This window comes from Canis aureus, chromosome 15 (genome assembly GCF_053574225.1).
Source record: "Canis aureus isolate CA01 chromosome 15, VMU_Caureus_v.1.0, whole genome shotgun sequence".
Lineage (NCBI taxonomy): Eukaryota > Metazoa > Chordata > Mammalia > Carnivora > Canidae > Canis > Canis aureus.
The window spans coordinates 32,236,498-32,254,958 of NC_135625.1; the positions used below are offsets into that span (position 1 = coordinate 32,236,498).

Sequence of the window (18,461 nt, forward strand, 5' to 3'; positions counted from 1 at the left end):
TTTTTAACCAAAATCAAAGACCTCAATTTTTGTAAATTTAATAAGTGAAATATAGTGAATAAACACACAGAGATTTCAATTTTCTTAAACCTAACGTGAAGGTAATAGTACACTGGATTTTATTTATTTCATCTCCTCCAAACTCAATTCTAAACCTTCCTGGAGTTAAAAGATTCTTGGCTTCAAAAGCAAGAGTCTCAGACAAAATTTTTTTAAAAATATTTTATTTATTTATTCATGAGAGACACAGAGAGAGAAAGACAGAGACACAGGCAGAGGGAGAAGCAGGCTCCATGCAGGGAGCCAGACGTTGGACTCGATCCCGTGTCTCCAGGATCTGGCCCTGGGCTGAAGGGGGCGCTAAACCACTGAGCCACCTGGGCTGCCCATGAGCCTCAGACAAATTGTAGTAACTGCCCTAAAAGAACTGAGGTTACTATCTTGAGCAAGTAAAAGACTGATGACTAGAGATCAAAGATCAAGAAAAGAAAGCTGTTGGTTTTGTATATCCAGGAAGGCTCTCTCTTCAGGAAATACATGAATTCATTTCTATGGTTGCAATAATAAAGGATTCAACTCTATTCTTCAAGTAGAATTGGTTTTACTCTACTCTTCAAGTAGGTTGGTCTTCTGACGGCAAGGTACACCATTATCTAATTATTTCATCTACACTCCCTACACTGTTTGGGTCTAACTTCTTTCAATAATCTTTACTGTTAATCTTCACAATAATCTCTTTACTGTCTGCTCGAATTCTGCTTTCATTTTTTTTTTTTTTAATCTTAGCCATCATGTTTGACAGGCCACAAGTCTTTTGATTGAATGCTACCTATCCCCTGTAGTTTTATCTAGTTCTCTAGTCACAAAACCAAAGTCAAGCTAATATCAATCTAATCATTTCAGCACTTCCTCTGTAAGGCTATTATGAAGACTAAATCAGCTCAATGAATGCTAAAAAAAACTTAGCACATTGCCCAGAACATAATGGGCACTTAATAAGCTATTATTATTTTGGGGTGTTTCACTACAAAGACTTTTATCCAGTTGTTGAATTTTAGTTAAAACAATATATAATGAGTATAATGCTAAGTGATATGTCAGTCAGAGAAAGACAAATACCATTATGATTTTACTCATGTGTGGAATTTAAGAAACAAAACAGATAAGCAAAGGGTTGGAAAAATAAGAGAGAGAGAAAGAGAGAGAGAGAAATCAAGAAATAGACTCTTAACTATAGGAAACAAACTGATGGTTATGGTGGGGGGAGGGATGGGTGAAATATGTAATGGGGATTAAGGACAGCACGTGTCGTGATGAGCACAGGGTGATGTATGGAAGTGTTGGATCACTATATTGTACCCCTGAAACTAACATAATACTACATGTTAACTAACTAGAATTAAAATGTTAATAAAAAACAATAAAATAACATATAATTGTAGTTGAAAAAAATCATGTATGATAATACATCATCCAAAGTCTCACTAGGGCAGTAGTAAAAAGATGTTTAAAACAGCATAAGCCTATAAGCACAGAATTTTTTAAAAGCAGAAGAGATAATAGTTCATGAATCAAGAAGACCAACTGATGATTCTATCAAGAAGTAAGACACAGGGCTATTGACTGGGAGTATCAGCCACAGTTGAGGGAATGGGTATCTTCATGAAATAAAGAGATTAATAAAACTTCAGATACAAATGTTGAGAGCTTTCCTTAGATGGCTTACCCTCCTACCTTCTCTGGGGAAAGCAATCAACTCAAAAATAGGCCTAAAGATTCTGACATCTGAGATTGATAACACCCACTCACAAGCACAGAGCTCCCAATCAGCTTTTAGTGCTGAGTGGGCAGCCAAGGAGTCCCACACATTTAAAGAAAGCCTCTAATATGAAATTCAAAAACCAACATAGCAGAAAAAAATTATATAGGCAGAAGAAAATACCAGAAAACTGTCATTAATATCTTTACAGGAAAAGCATTTTTTAAACAATCAGAATGACATTGTCTTTCCCAAAGAAAGGAATACCAAAAAGAACTTGTAAGGTCTAAAATTAGGAAAACAGACAACCTAATGAAAAGTTTGGAACATAAAATTTGGGGGGGGGGGGCAGTGGAGGAAGTCCTAGGACTAAGTTCTGTATCAAAATAAAGGAATAAAAAAAAAAAAAAAGGAATAGACCAGTGAAATGGAAGCAAAGGAATCCAGGTAAAAGAGAAGCCAACAGAGAACATATGAAGGAAATCCCTGAGATGATGGCGAAAATATCCCAACACAACAGTTATGCAGCAGGCTTGGAGGGCAGCCAGTTGAGATTCAAGCAGATCAAATTGCTCCAGAGAATTTTTTCCCAAAAACAAAAAATGAAAATTGATGAAACATCAAATGTTCTGAACATATGGTGAGGAGATTTACACAACTGGGATATAGAGTTGGGGCAAGTATTGTCACTTCAGGGGAGGTTGAAGGCTCTACAGAAAAGACAAAGTCTTTATCTCTGTACTGTAAAACACAGCTATGAAAAGCAAGGTAATATTCTCATTAGACCCGAAGACAGGTTAAGAACTAGAGGCACGGGTGGGTTCTGAAAAGCAGGGTGAGACATGGTAGATATGAAAATGACTGGTTTAAGGTTAGGCCTCTAGATCTACTCACTCATCCTGTGTATTAGGGTAGCTTCCCCTCCCCCAGTGCATCAGGTGGTGGAGGTGCATCCTTCTGATGAATTGATTCAGAGAGAGACTTGAACTTTGGGTCATTGAGATAGCAGAGAGGAAGAATAAGAAAAGTGGTAAGACAAAGGGTCAGCCAAAAGTCCCTATACTGAATGGTGAGACACTTAACTCAAGTCCCTCTACCACTCACCTCCCTTGATCAGTTCCCAGATGCTGGCAGCCAGGTCAAGACTAAAAAAGAGTGAAACTTCAAAGGAATTGAACAAAATACCCTAAATATCATTAAAGAAATAAAAGAAGATGTTTCATCCATTAAAAAGGACAATCTAGGTATGACTGGATGGCTCAGGTCATGATCTCAAGGTCTTGGGATAGAGCCCGATGTCAGCTCCCTGCTCAGTGAGGAGTCTGCTTCTCCTGATTCTTCCCCCTTTCCACTCATGCTCTCTCTCTCAAATAAATAAACAAAATCTTAAAAAAGGAAAAAATGCTATTAAAATTATTTTTAATGTTAAAAATAACATTGCAAAATTTAAAAAGAGAGAGAGAGAGAGAGAAGTTTTGGAAGATAAAGTTTATGAAAACTTCCAGCAAGTAAATCAAGAAGACCAAGAGATGTAAAAGAAGGAAAATGAGAAGAGATAAGCTGATCCAACAACCAAATACAAAAGTGCTACAGAAAGGAGAAGAGGGAAAAAAAATTAAAAGAGGAAAGTATGAAGAAAATAATAAAAGAAATCCAGTACTGAAAGATATGAGTTTCCCGATTAAAAGTGCTCATGGAAACAGTTCACCAGGGCATTTCATGATGAAACTTCAGAAATTTGCAGATAAAGAGGATCTTAAAACCTCCTAAACAGGAAAAAAGAAAAATAGGTCTTGGCATAGAATGGGGCTTTTCCATAGTAATATTTCTAGCAATGCTAGGGAGCAGAGAAGACATTTCTTCAAAATTCAGAGAGATACTGATTTCTAAATCAGAATTCTATAGTCAGCTAAGCTATCAGCCAACATTTTCAAATATGCAAAGACTTAAAAATTTTACCTCCCATGCTCTGTTTCTCAAGCAGCTACTGAGGCTATGCCACACCAAAATGAAAGAATGAACCCAAAGAAAAAAAAAAGACAAAAACAGTGGCAGAAGATTCAGTGTAAGAAGAAGTGAACGGAAGTCCTCGGCTGTCAGCTATGCACCGGACAAGGCACAACCATTCCAGAGTAGAACAGTAGAGAAGGATCCCCAAGGAAAGGAACCAATAGGACTCTTGGTGTCTTTCATGGGTAGAAAATACTAAGATTGGGTTGGTTTTTGCAATTCTGATAATGAGTAAATAAGATTTTATGAAAATATGGGCTCTTGCTTTTCATTTACTAAACTATCTATATTCTGATCATCAACCATTAAGTCCTGGAGACACAAAAAGGTGTCAAAGAAGTAACTGTGTTTCAGTAGTGAACAAAGCTTATATGGTTAAAATGATGTGAATGAGCATAAATATCGTTTCAATCAACAAAAATTGATAGATAGACCTATGTCAGAAAGATAGAAAGAGCAGTGAGAACTTCCAGAGTGGTGGGAAAGAAGAGAACTTCATGTCCTCCTTCCATGAAAACAATTCAGGGTTTGACTTCCGGTCAGGATGTAGAAAGTTGTAAGAGATCTAACAATGAAATAAGGTGCATAAGCTCCAAAATTGCAGCTTTACTGAACACTTTAGAAGGCTGACTACAAGGAAACCCCAATGAACTAAAATCCAGAAAATAATGAGACCTTTACAGGACTAAAGAGACTTATTCTTGCTTTCACTCCTGGTAGAGAATCAGGGGACATAACCCCCATGAACAAAAGGGGGGAAAAGCCAACTGAACTGTGAACAATGAATAGTCATGAGTGGGCTGCCATAATGAGTCAGAAATTAGGATCCCTAGCTGAAGGTGAGGCAGGAGTTCTGAGAGGAGCTGCCCCAGAGGCATGTAAGTCTTCCCTTAGAGCATGGCAGCAGCTGCTGAAGGCTGGGGGTGGTGAGTGAGAAACCCACTTTAAATATAAAGACTCACATAGGCTAACCATAAAACACTGATCAAAAGAAAGCTGGAGTGGATATACTAACATCAGATGCAATCGATTTCAAAGCAAAGAATTATTACCCAGAGATTTTAAAAAAATCATATTTTATGATTTGGGAGTGAATTTGTCAAGATAATATACCACTCCTAACTGTTTATGTGCCTAATAACAGAGCTTCAGAAGCAAAAACTAACACAACTTCAACTTAAAGGGGGAACAGACAAACCCATAACTACAGCCGGAGATTTCAACACCTGTCTCTTAAAAAGTGACAGGACAAGTAGACAAAAAATCAGTCAGAATAGAGAAAAACTGAATAGCAACATCAACCAACTTGATCTAATTGACATTTACAAAACACTCTACTCAATAGTAGAATAGGCATTATGTTCAGATGCACATGGAATTTTGCCTGTGATAAAGCTTACTGAGGGCCATTAAATATATGTCACATATAAGAGAGTCACACCATTGAAGTCTCTTCTTTACCCACAAAATAATTAAGTTAGAAATCAATGATGAAAAATGCCTGGAAAAACCCCAGTTGTTTGGAAACAAAATAACACACTTCAAAATAACTGGTGCACCAAAAATAAATAAAAAAGGGAATCAGCAAGCCTTTTGTAATATAATGGAAACACAATATAATGAAATTTGTGGGGTGCACCTAAAGCGGTGTTTAAAATATATATATAGTTTGAGATGCTTATGTTAGAGAAATGTAAACTTGGTGTTCTGAGCTCCCACCATTAAAAAAAAAAAAAAAAAAAGAATGAGAAGAATAAATTAAGCCCAAAGAAAGGGGAAGAGGGGAAATAATATGCAGAAATCAGCGAGATAGAAAATAGACAATAGAGAAAATTCAACAAAGTAAATAGTTTTGTTTCAAGTTAATGCAGTTGATAAACTCATAGTTAGACTAATCAAGAAAAAAAAGAGTGAAAAATTAGCAATATCAAAGAAGAAAAAGAGGATACTTAAAGGCTAATAAGTAGATATTAGGAATAGTTTTATACCAATAATTTCAGTAAGTAGATAAAAATAACAGATTTCTTTTTTTAAGATTTTATTTATTTACTCATGAAAGAGAGAGAAAGAGAGAGCAACATAGGCAGAGGGAGAAGCAGGCTCCCTGTAGTGAGCCTGATGCAGGACTCAATCCCAGGACCCCGGGATTTTGGCCTAAGCCAAAGGTAGACATTCAACCACTGAGCCACCTAGGCATCCCCAAAATAACAAATTTCTTGAAAACTGTAGCCTCCCAAGGGAATACTAGAAGAAATAAAAACTATAAAGAATGTTATGCCTATTAAAGAAATCAGATTTATAATTAAACATCTCCTTACAGAAAATCTCTGGACCCAAAAGGCTTCACTGGTAAATTCTATCAAACATTTACAGAAGAAGTACCAAACTGATACAAACTATTTCAGAAAATAGAGGAGACAGAATATTCCCCGACAGTTTATAAGGCCAACATAATCCTGACACCAGAACCTGGCAAAGCTATTATGTGTAAAGAAAAACCAAAGACTAGTATGAATATAGACACAGAATATTCTTTCAGAATTTAACTGCTTGAATCCAAAATATTTTTTTTAAGATTTTATTTATTCATTTGAGACAGAAAGATACAGAGAGAGAGAACATGAGCAGGGGGAGCTGTGGAGGGAGAGGGAAAAACAGGCTCCCCACTGAGCAGGAAGCCCATGTCGCCCTGTTGCTCAATCCCAGGACCCCAAGATCAAGACTGAGCTGAAGACAGAGGCTCAACCATCTGAGCCACCCAGGCGTCCTCAAAATATTTAAAAGAATCATACATCATGGCCCAATGGTTAGTTTAATATTTTAAAATTAATCAATGTAATTCACCATACCAGCAGACTAAAATAGAAAAACCATATGATCATCTCAATAGAAATGGGAAAAATTGACAAAATTCAATACCCATTTGTGATTCAAACAAAAATAAACAAACTCAGTTCAGCAAACTAGGAACTGAGGGGAACTTCTTCAGCTTGATAAAGGGAATCTACAAAGCCCTACAATTGACATTATATTTCATGATGAAGGAATGAATGTAATTTTACCCCTTGGGATGAGAACAAGGCAAAGTCCTTTCAACATCATAGGGGAAGTCCTAACCAGTGAAATAAGCCAGGAATAAGAGGAGAAATCTGTAAATACTGCAAAGAAAGAAGTAAATCTGTCTATCATGAATTCAATAGATAATTCCTAAAATTCAAAGAAATCGCAAATTCTATATTACTGTAAAATACAGACAAATTCAGGAAAAAGTTAAGACATTAGATTCAGGAGTGGGGAGTGTTGGGAGTAATGAACTGCTTTTTGCTTTATAAGCTGTGCAGTGTTTTTTGACTTTTAAAAAACTCTATTTTATTTTTATAAAAACATAAATTAAGCTAAAAAGAAAAAGAGGAAAAAACCTCAGTAAGCGTTAAGTACATTTATCCAACTCCAACTATTTCTTCAAAGATAATTTCTTTATTTAATAAAGACTTTTCCCCTGACTATTCCCTTAGTAAATTAAAGTGTTGGCTGAGCTTTACTCTTTGAAAACAAAGCTTGTGAAATCCAGAAGCACTTAAAAATGCAAGCACATTTTCATTTATTAATAGACTGCAATCAGGGCTTGAAATAAAAATAAAAATGTAAATTTTAGGCATAATTAATGAGCTTTAAAATTGTTTTTTCCCATGACAAGAATTATTTTTGGCTCTTAGCCCAAGGGCAAGCCTCTATGCTGACACAAATAGTACTCGTGTACACATGTGATCATATATTTTCCTAGTTATTTGAATAAATACACGTAGGTAGATATTTATGCCCATCAACTAAACATTTAGCAAAAAGACAATTTGCTGATGTTTATAGTTTTGTGATTTGTTTTAAAGACTTCATCCAAGCAGAAAAATTCAACATTGGCTTTACACTTTTACTACCCACCTCTACTCTTAGTGTCCATTCTCTCTTTTCTTTAACTGACATTAAATGGACAGAGACAGTTCAAGTATCTTTCTGAGCACAGGCATTAAGTTCATTCAATCCCAGACCAGAGGCAGAATCAGGAAAAAGAAGAAATAAGGCATCCAAACTGAGAGACCCAGTACCTCTTGGGTCCACTTGGTTAGGTCCTTTGACTTGTCGGACTGCTTACATTATGAACAAATCTATTACTGTGTTCAGTGTACAAAGCCCGTGGTCTGTGTGTTTTTCTTTGTATCTATGTAGATTGAAATGTTGTTCCCAAATTAATTCATAATTAACATTTTATACAAGAAGTCAATAGGTGGCAGTTACTCAATATCTACTCATATTTCAAGCGCAGCTTCCCATTAACAAGGAGTAGAATTATTCCCCCAGGGAAGTGTATGTAAAACTCATGGGCAGTTTCTCATGAGAAAAATGCAGAAGTGCAATAAAGCAGGGTGGACACATTTTGGAAGCCCAGCACCCTCTGCAGAGTGTTGACTGTTGTCCAGTGCGACCACTGTGGGTGGAAGATGTGTAATGTCACGTCTAACAAGTGCCACTGAAGTGGAACTTTAAAAGGTTAAATATGGTGTCCCTGGGGCCCATTTGAAAATGGAGCCTTTCAGCTTAAAGTTCTCCTCCTCAGAGACCATGGAATCTAAAGTAGGAGTCCTATTATTCTGGATCCCGGCACCCTTTTAGGCTCTTTCCTGGCATTCATCACAAACTACTATAATTTGCTTTTTTTGTTGTTTGTCTCCTTCCCTAGAATATAAGTTTCATGAGGTCAAAACCATTGTTTATCTTGTTCATCATTCCACATCCAGAACCTGGTAAAAGTCCTGGCATGTGCCAGCTTCTGCCTCATTCAGAATATGTGATTTGTACCGTCTGGCCTGGAGATTGATTCAGAATGTGCTATTGTTATTTGTTGTTGCATTTTATCCAGCATACAGCCCTATTCTTCAAAGGACACTTTCAGTGAAGGGTTCAGAAAGAAGCCAATTGTCATAAAAATGCCGTGCACGGTGCCTGGCAGAGAATAGATGCCCAAGTTAGCAGTTACTTGTTTGGTAATTTTGTTAGTATAATCCAAAAAGCACCCTCTGGACCTGAAATGATTTGTCCTTCGACACAGAAATTGGAAGCTACAATAGGCAAATGCATAGAGCATGTGATTCTTTTACTTGGGTCATTACTTCACTTAGGCATTCATTCATTCAGTCCTAGTCATTTACTCACCCATATATTCATGCCGTTTACTTGTTTGCCTTACTTTAACCAAGCATCATAAATGCCCGGTGCTGTGCAACAGTTGAGACATGAATTGTGCGAGATGAGGAATATCTGATGGAAATCAGTGTGCTGCATTAGAATAGTTCAATAGTCGCCCCCCAAGAAAAGCTTAATGGCCACTCCAAAATATCTTTTCCATGAGTTACGGTTTCAGTGTGTTGAGTTTTCCTAAACTGAAACTAGCTCTTAAAGAAATACTTCATTATCTATCAGGAATTTTTAGGCTTAACACATATTATTGATGCCTCCTGGGCTGCCTTCTCATCAGCAGGTGAAAACAGGAGGGCGCTGGTTTGAGGCAGCCCAGCTAGAAGGTGGCCTTGGGTGCCTTACATGCACACTACAAGCTAAGAGTCAAGGTAAGTAACGCACGCTGTTTAAATATAATTTTGAAAGCTATGCTCAGCTAGAAGACAGGGATCTAGCAGGAAGAGCAGTAGATCATTATGAAATTTACTGAAAGCAGGGACATTTACTAGTAGATCATTATGAAATTTACTGAAACCAGGGACAACCACAAACGATAGAATATTATTACTGTGAGGCTTCCAGGGGCAGAGAGTAACTGAACTGCCTAATCAGAAGGAAAAAAGTATTATCTTTCTAAATGGGAAAGCCCAAAGGAATAAATAGTATCACGAAACCTCAGAGCCACAGCCATACGCTGCCTCCTTTAGCCTTCCAGTTAGAAGATCTACCAAAGCAAGAGGAAGAGAGTTAAATTCTGAGCAGAGTTGAAGAAGGTTGTGTACAAGCCTACAGTAAGTGAGAGAAGAGTTGAAGATTTTATCTCTGAGACTGAAGAGAAAATGTGGAAAAGATTAAGAATCTTTATACAAACGATAACTACCCAAGACTGGTATCTTCAAATACTTATGTAAATGCATGTACTACAAGATCACAGGCTCTTCAGTTCAATTTCAGTTCAACAGAGGTAGATAGAGGGACACAGGAGGAACCCACGATAGGTCAGCTACGGTGGTTAAACTCATAGGCATGTTCCTGTCCTCACGGCACTTACCGTCCTATAAGAAGGGCTAAAACAACAATAAGGACAAAAGTGAACAGTGCCAAGGATCATTTGTACGATGCTGGTGGGAGTGTAAAATGGTGCAGCCGCTCTTAAAAATGGTTTAGCAGCTTCTCTAAAAACTAAGCATGCAATAATTACCATACAACCCCCAAATTGCCCTCCTGGGCATTTATCCTAGAAAACTGAAAACTTATGTTTATGTCAAAACCTATACACAAATGTCTATAACATCGCTGTACTAATCCCAGACTGGAAACAACCTGGATGTCCTTCAACACGTGAAGAGTTAAACTGTGGTACACCCATACTGTGAAATACTATTCAGCAATAAAAATGAGCCAGCTATAGATAACACACAACAACCTGGATGAATCTTCAGAGAGTGATACTGTTAGAAAAAAGGCAATCCTGAAGGATTATATACCGTATACTTCCATTTATATAACATTCTCTTTTTTTTCTGCATTTTTAATTGAAATATATTTGACCGATAACAATGCGCAAATTTAAGTTGTACAATATGTTGCTATGACACATTTAAATATTGTAGTGTATCACCACTGCAGTAACAGTACCTCTATCACACCACATAATTATCATTTCTTTTTTGTTGAGGGAATAATTCAGGTCTAGTCTCTTAGTTTGAAAATTACAATCCACTATTGTCATCTATATACACTATATTGTGGATTAGCTCTCTGTGACCTATTTATCTACTAGCTGCAAGTTAGATTAACATTTTTGAAATGAAAAATTATAGAGGTGGAGACAGTGGTGGCAGGGATTAAGGAAGGGGTGGGGACAGGAAAGAAGTGATGTGTCTCTAAAGGGAAACATGAAATCCCCTGGATCTTAAGGGCCTCAATGTCAATGCTCTGGAATGAAATACTGTGATTGTTTGGCAAGGTGTTACCCTGGGTGGGGGAGGGCGGACTGGAAAAGAGGTACAAAGGTTTCTCTGCATTTCTTTTAACTGCGTTACAATCACAATGATCTCAAAATAAAATTTAACAAAAACAAAAGAAAGCAAGACTGAACAAAATTAACATTTCCAGACAATTAGGAAATTTTATAGGAGCATACTTCAGACATATGGTGGGTTTGGTTCCAGACCACCACAGAAAGCAAGTCCGATGAATTATATTTCTTAAATAATAAGATTTGGAAGTTGAAATGATCGTTTGATCCATAGGCTACAGAATGGATGCTGTGTTAGCAGGCATGAAAATAACATTACAATACTGTTACAGGTCACCATGACAAATAAAATCATTATGAAAACGTTTAATATACTGCAAGAATTACCAAAATGTGACACAGAGACAAAATGAGCAAATGCTGTTGGCAAAATAATGCCGATAGGTTTGCTTGATATAGTGTTGCCACAAACCTTTGATTTGGAAAAAATGGAGTATCTGCAAAGTGCAATAAAACAAGGTATGCTTGTATAATATATTTTTATTATATATTAATATATGCCTTATAAATATTTTTAAAGGAAATCAGCTCTAAATTCAATTTATCTCTTCCTTCAAATTCTAGTGTGCTAGAGCAGGTGTTAGAGCTTCAGCTCTACATTGACATGAGTTGTGACTTAGCGTCTCGCAGGTTTGTGTGTCCATAGCACTGCTCCTGTCCTCATCAGGTAGGCCTCAGGCCAGATGCAGGCAGACCCAGGGTTGCAATGAGAGAGGCGGGAGTTCCCTTTGTCCTCAGGTCCAAGCCACCTTCTCCACTCCAGCTTCCCCGGACAGCCCCCCCTAGACACCAGAGGTTGGTTGACACCCACCCATTAATACCACTAACAGTTTGATTTCCATGTGGCTGTTAACTTTTTGTGAGTGTGCACTATCCTTAAGGGAGAGAAGTTCAGCCTTTCCTGCTGCACACTTCATGTCCATTAAAAGATACGGAAGCTGGAACAGCGGTCTCTCCCAAGATGAGTTTTGGGGTATTAAATTCCCCCAAAGAGGCCAGAGCCGCACATGAGAGTACTTACACTCCCACATGAGGGAAGCTATCAGAAATAATTGAAAAGCTATCTGGGGTTTCTTAGACAGCAGAAATTAAAAATTTGAGCTGATGTATCTATATTTGTGTCCCCATAGTTCTCCTAGGAATAAAGGCATGAATTTGTTATCAGATTATTCAGAGTTTGTGATCCTTACCGAAACAAACATAAATGAGGCTTAGAATCATGCTATTGGATCTTCCCTAATAGCTCATCGGAGCCAACTCTACTTAAGGGCATTCCAAATATCAGTTTCTGACTCTCCCTTCTCTACCATACACACCTCTATCTGACATGGATTTGCTTCCAGGCCCCCGACAATACCCGCTTTCACTCTGACGAGCCTGCTAACTACAATAGCTCACTTGCCTGTACTTGGATCTCAGCTAGATTGCCTGGATATTTTCATTACCACATCCCTTAGCTGGTTTTGGCTTTCCCACCACTGACTCCCAACCGGTACCATCTCATTGAAACCCTTGGCTTGGCATGCCACAGTAAGGTGATTCCTGGAATCTTGGACCCGTGGTTCTTGGACATGACCTGAGATACCACAAATGGGCTTTTCTGGAAAGATGCCCTTTAAAATTATTGGACCCTTTCCCAGCCAACATGTCCTTGTGATTCAGCTGAACATTCTAGTTGCTTCTGTATCAGCACATTCTCTGCCCTCTACCAGGAGCTCTGCTGGTCAGTCTCAATGACCACAGCCTGCCTTGTTTCCTCCCTTAACTCCAAAGGCCCTGCTTCCCAAATTGCGAAGGATCAGACACATTATCACCCCCACTCTACTCCATTTGTCTACAAACTTTCTGATAACAATATCCTACCAGAGAAATGATTTTGATAATACTTCCCCAATTAACTGCTATACTAACCTTTATGTTACAATAGTATTAAAACTGGAAATTAAAAAAGGATAAGACAGGGTAGAGAGCAGAAATCTGAATACATTTTTCTTTCACCTAAGTGGATCATTCTTTGCCACACACTTGAGAGACCATGATTCTAATCTGCAAAGGCCAGTAGTCAAGTATATGTCTTCTAACAAGGGTAGCAAGCAGGCGCCATGTGGATATTGACCTTCACCCCGAAGAGAAAGGTTTACAGTGAAAACAGTTAAGATCCCCCCTTCAGAATGTTGTGAACCCTACTCTTCCACTGTAAAATCACCATTGGGATTGGATGCTTTTAAGGACATTCTATGTCTAAATCTCATTATGGTTCTGTACGTTTATTAATGAAGACCTCAAAGTTTGGGGCAAAGAAAAACAATATTGTGGGAAAATTATGGAATTTAAGAATCTGGATACAACTTTTTACCAAAGGGAAACTTAAAAAAAAATAAAGAGAATGGTAGGTTTGCACAGGTTTCACAGCAAAAGCTAGGGCTGTCCCTCTGGATCCTGGAGTCTGCTTCACAGATGCCAGTATTGATGGGGGCACAGTAGGGAGGTAGCAGAGTATGATGCATAGAGGGAGCTCAAAGGAAGGTTCTGTTCTTAGGGAGCTCAACAATATTAGCTCACAGCTCATAGTTGCCCTGAAAGCATGTGAGGCTATTGTCAGGGTTTTTAAAAATATATTTGGATTTCATACATATTTTTTCAGAAACCCCATCACCCAAAAGCAAGGACTAGTTTTGCTACAATTTTTTAAAATACTAATTTGATGAGCAGCCACAGTATCTCATTGTCGTTGTAGTTTGGGACTTCTTTTATTATTTGCATGTTGAATATTTTTTCATATGATTTTTTTTGTCATTTGCATTTCCTGCTTTATAAATCATCTGTTTATATCCTTTGCTCAATTGTCTGTAGGAGACTTGGAATTTTTTTTCTTGTCAGTTTTTGGTGATTGAGATTTTATATAATGAGGATATTAAGGAGCATGTGTGTGTGTGTGTGTGTGTGTGTTGTTAACCAGTTGACATGGGCTTCTATGAATTTTCAAGCTAAACAGCTATTCTATTTTGGTTGTGGGGGAGGGGAAGAAAGTCAAACCAAGATAAGCTTTTAAACTCAGCTTCATTTCCAGCAGAAAAGGAAAGAGGATTTGTAAAGCTGCTGAACAAGAGCAATTTTCATTCTCTTTTGCTCTGAATGAGATTCTTTTTTTTTCCCTCTCGCGAAATAGGAACTTCTTTTCTTTGTATTCATACAGTTGTGGTTATCAGCAATAATAACAAACCTCTATTGAGAATTGACTGTGAACCAGAAGCTGAAACACTGCAAATTGGGACATTGAGGCCAATATAGCAGTTTGATTTAGACGGGGGCCTTCAATTCTGTTTAGAAATACATTTCAATCGTTTTGATGAAAAGGGTGACAGCAGCAGTGGGATCTTCAGAGCCTCAATGTGACACCGCCCAGAAGCTCCACTGTCTTTACTTGGTTAAACTGGGCTGGTTCAGAATTATATTCCTGCACGCCTGGCTCAGCAGTGGTGAACCCAGGCGTTGAGTGAGTCTCCCCAAATTCCTGAGCAATCTGGGCAAGATTACATTAGTCTTTTCTGCTTTGCTGGCTCCACTGTAGGAACCAGAGCCCTGCGGGATGAAGCAGCAGGACAGGGCCTCCCCAGTAAGGAAACTGAGGGGCAGGAAGAAAGAACAACATAATCCTGGGACTGGAAAGGTTAGGGCTGGGGCGCATGAGAACAGGAGGTCCTGGGACAGCACCCAGAGCCTGGAGAAGGAGTTCAGACGTCAGGCCAGATGGCCAGAGAATAGGGCACCGGAAGACCTAAGGCTGGAGTTTTTCTCAACCCTCATAGTTCAGTTCAGGAAACAGCCTGGAGAAGTGAAGTGACCTGCTTAAAATCACATGCAGGGTGTGGGAGAGAGGGGACACGAACCCATGTCCCCAGAGAAACCGCACCACCACTCAACTATCATAGTGCTTTTTTGAACCATTTCCTTTTCACATTCTTCGTTGGTTTGAAATGAGTATGTCGGGTTTTACTGCCAGCAAGGCCTGCTGAGCATGTGCAAGGTTCTGAGTGCATATTTACTGAGTGAGGACCTTTTTCTATGCTCTAACTGAAGATTTCCAAGCCAGGGAGATCCAGGTCCAATTGCTGGGATCTTGGGCAAATCACTTGGGCTCTCTGAGTCTCAGTTACCCTTTCTGGAAAGTAGGGATGATGATAGCACCTCAGAGGGCTACTTTGAGGAGGAGGAGAATTCATAAAGTCTCTGGCTCACTAAATGTTGCTCTGCCACTAGCTAGATCTCACTTAGAAAAGGAAATGAAGGCCAGAAGATTAAGCATTTTTTTGATTGTTTTAAATATTTTATTTATTTATTCATGAGAGACCCTAAGAGAAAGGCAGAGACATAGGCAGAGGGAGAAGCAGACTCCCTGCAGGGAGCCCCATGCAGGACTCAATCCCAGGACCCCAGGATCACAACCCAAGCCAAAGGCAGACACTCAACCACTGAGCCAGCCAGCCAGGTGTCACCAAGATTAAGCAATTTGTCACAATGTAACTCATTCTTTAAGGGCCTAGCTAGGACTAAAACTTGACTCTTCAGATGCTGGGGTGGTCCCTCTCATTCATCTAGATTATCTCCAAGGCCCAAGAAAGTCATCAACTAGAATTCAGGATCTTGATTATTAAAGAAAAATATGTAATAACCTCAGGTATCTGTGCTACTATAACTCAATAACTGTAGTAAAATATTACTAGACTTCAGTTAGAGTGAGCCCTGTCAGGTCAGAAAAAGACAAAATCCTATTGACCAAAGACACCATTGAAAGCTGGAGGGCAGGGGTGCCTGGGGGACTCCATTGATTAAGCATCTGCCTTGGGCTCAGGTCATGTCCCTGGGGCTCTGGGATGGAGCCTCTCTACTCGGGCTCCCTGCTCAGTGTGTAGTCTGCTTCTCCTTTTCCCTTTGACCCTCTTCCAGACTTGTGCTCTCTCGGTCTCAAATAAATAAATAAATAAATACTCTTTAAAAAAAAAGAAAGCTAGAGTGGGGGAGTACTTCAATGGAAGACTGATGACAAGGACAGAAGAAATTTGAGACACTGTCTCAGAAGATGCTCCTGTTGCTCCCACTAACAGCTGTGTGGTCTAGACAAAGTGCTCCAGCTCCCTGCCTGTGAGTCCTTGCTATGACGAGTTAGGAGAAGGTATTGGCTGAGATCTCACCCCCTGAAAACACATGAAAACAAACCTGGGATCAATTCCATAAAGATCATAGGTCTGGGCAGTACTTCGGGATATTATTGAAAAGGATTCCTTGGCTCCAGTTTCAATTTAGGGAAAGAAATTTGCTAGCTGGCAACTGGAATAGAAAAGGATTTCATGAAAGTCACCATATCAGGAATGTCTCAGCTACCCCTCAGCTCCATTGTTTACATTATGTCTACGATGGGGTGAATTTGCTGCTAAAACCAAGTGTTTTTTTTGCAAGTGGCTTCATATCCTTAATGATCTCTTCCCCAAAGTTGTGTTCAGTAGCACCTATTTCCTTTTTTTTTTTTTTTTTTTTTTTAAGATTTTATTTACTCATGAGAGATAGAGGCAGAGACATAGGCAGAGGGAGAAGCTCCCTGCAGGGAGCCTGATGTGGGACTTGATCCCAGGACCTGGGGATCAGGACCTGAGCCAAAGGCAGACGCTCAACCACTGAGCCACCCAGGCAGCCAAGTAGCACCTATTTCCAAAAAGAAACCCACATTTCCATTGTTACTATTGCAATAGAATTTTTGACACATAAAGGGAAGAGTGCCCCCTAGTGGAAATATAATCCAATCAAGCAGCCAGGCCCACCATTAAAAGCTATTGGACAGTGTTAATGTTTAGGAAATGTTTAATAAAACCCCCTCCCAAAAGTCATTTGTGCTGCCAACAAAAATGCATACTGGGCTTAAGCTTCTAACAAGGAAATATACCTAATCATGATTTTTTAAAAATGAAAACCAGATTCATAATTTGGGGTGGGAATAAAGAGGAGACAAAGCAAAAAAATGATCAAGAGTTAGGAACAGGGGGCCTGGGTGGCTCAGTCCGCGGCGCCTGCCTTCAGCTCAGGTCATGATCTCAGGGTCCTGAGATTGAGCCCTGCCTCAGGCTCCCTGTTCAGCCGGGAGCCTGCTTCTCCCTCTTCCTCTTTCCCCCCTCCACTCATGCTCTTTCCTTCATTATCTCTCTCTCTCTAGAATAAATGGATAAAATCTTTAAAAAAAAAAAAAGTTAGGAACATACAAGAGATCTGGCATGAAAAAAAGAGGCAAAGGCTAGAACACAAAGAAAGAAACATGACATGAAAACACATATTACTAAAAAAAAAAATTACTTCTCAGTATTTTTCTTCCTTAATTGTATTGACCTTTATTCTTGACACAAAATGCTTTAGATGGAGGGAAATGTCTTATTCTAGAATTATCTCCAGGAAAGACTGTTTTAAGAGGGGCATCTTGTATTACATCAGATGGACAATGACTCCCTTCCTAATAATGAAGCAAATCACCCCAAACGCCTGATCTAACAGAGAACAGACATTCCGATTCCCATTCATGTTGCGCTTGAGGGCTTTCAAGAGGGAAAAAAATGTGTCTGGTGCCATATGAGAGCTTTGACAAGTGAGTGAGGAGGAAGCATTGATGAATGACGGGAATCCAAAGCCTGTATGGCTTCATTCTAAGTGATGTCTGTGTCCAGGGAGACCGATTGCTTTGCCATCAGGGTGGCAGTACAGTGGCCGGCCCGGTGACTTTAGGGACTGATGAATAAAGAGTCTATTCTAATAGTTACATGTTTATCATAATGTATATTAGAAGGAAATAGAAACAGCTTATGAAATCCATGATTTTAAGGATATTTTCTTTTTTAACAAGAGACTAAGGTGTTTTTTTAATGAGTTATTTTAAAGATAAATATTAAATAGATAATGAAACAGGTGGAAAGGAGAGGTGGCAAAAATCGTGAGTGCTTGAAATCACTGAGTTTCAGAATATACGGTCATCAGTGGGCTGGGTACCAGTGATACGGTCAGTCTATGGTACCCAGCAGTGGGAAGGATGGGTTCCTGCCCTGTAGACGTGCAGAAAGCAGCTGCTACAGTCTCGAAGCCTCTTTTTCTCAGGCAGGATCCCCGAGAAGACTCTGCCATCAACACCGTGGTCAGGCAGAGGGGGGACTGGGCTACTTCCTCAGAGCTTCAGTGAGAAGGGCCTTTCATCTCAGCCACCCTGGGGTGCCCCCCTCCCTGCCGCCAGCACCCTGACCGTGTGGGCTTGGGCCTGTCCTCCAGGGCTCATTCTAATTCAGTTAAAAAGCATTCCGCATTCTCTGAGATGACCTCAGAGTGGGTTCTTGTGTCATTTTTCCCTTCAAAATGTCATTACGGGAATGCAACTGGATACCTAATCTA

General features: G+C 39.2%; 1 protein-coding gene across 4 annotated transcripts in view; it reads right to left on the bottom strand.

The window, feature by feature from the left end:
* Positions 1-18,461, bottom strand: part of LOC144284463 (uncharacterized) — a 208,203-nt gene that overhangs the window by 37,099 nt on the left and 152,643 nt on the right. The window lies entirely within an intron of this gene.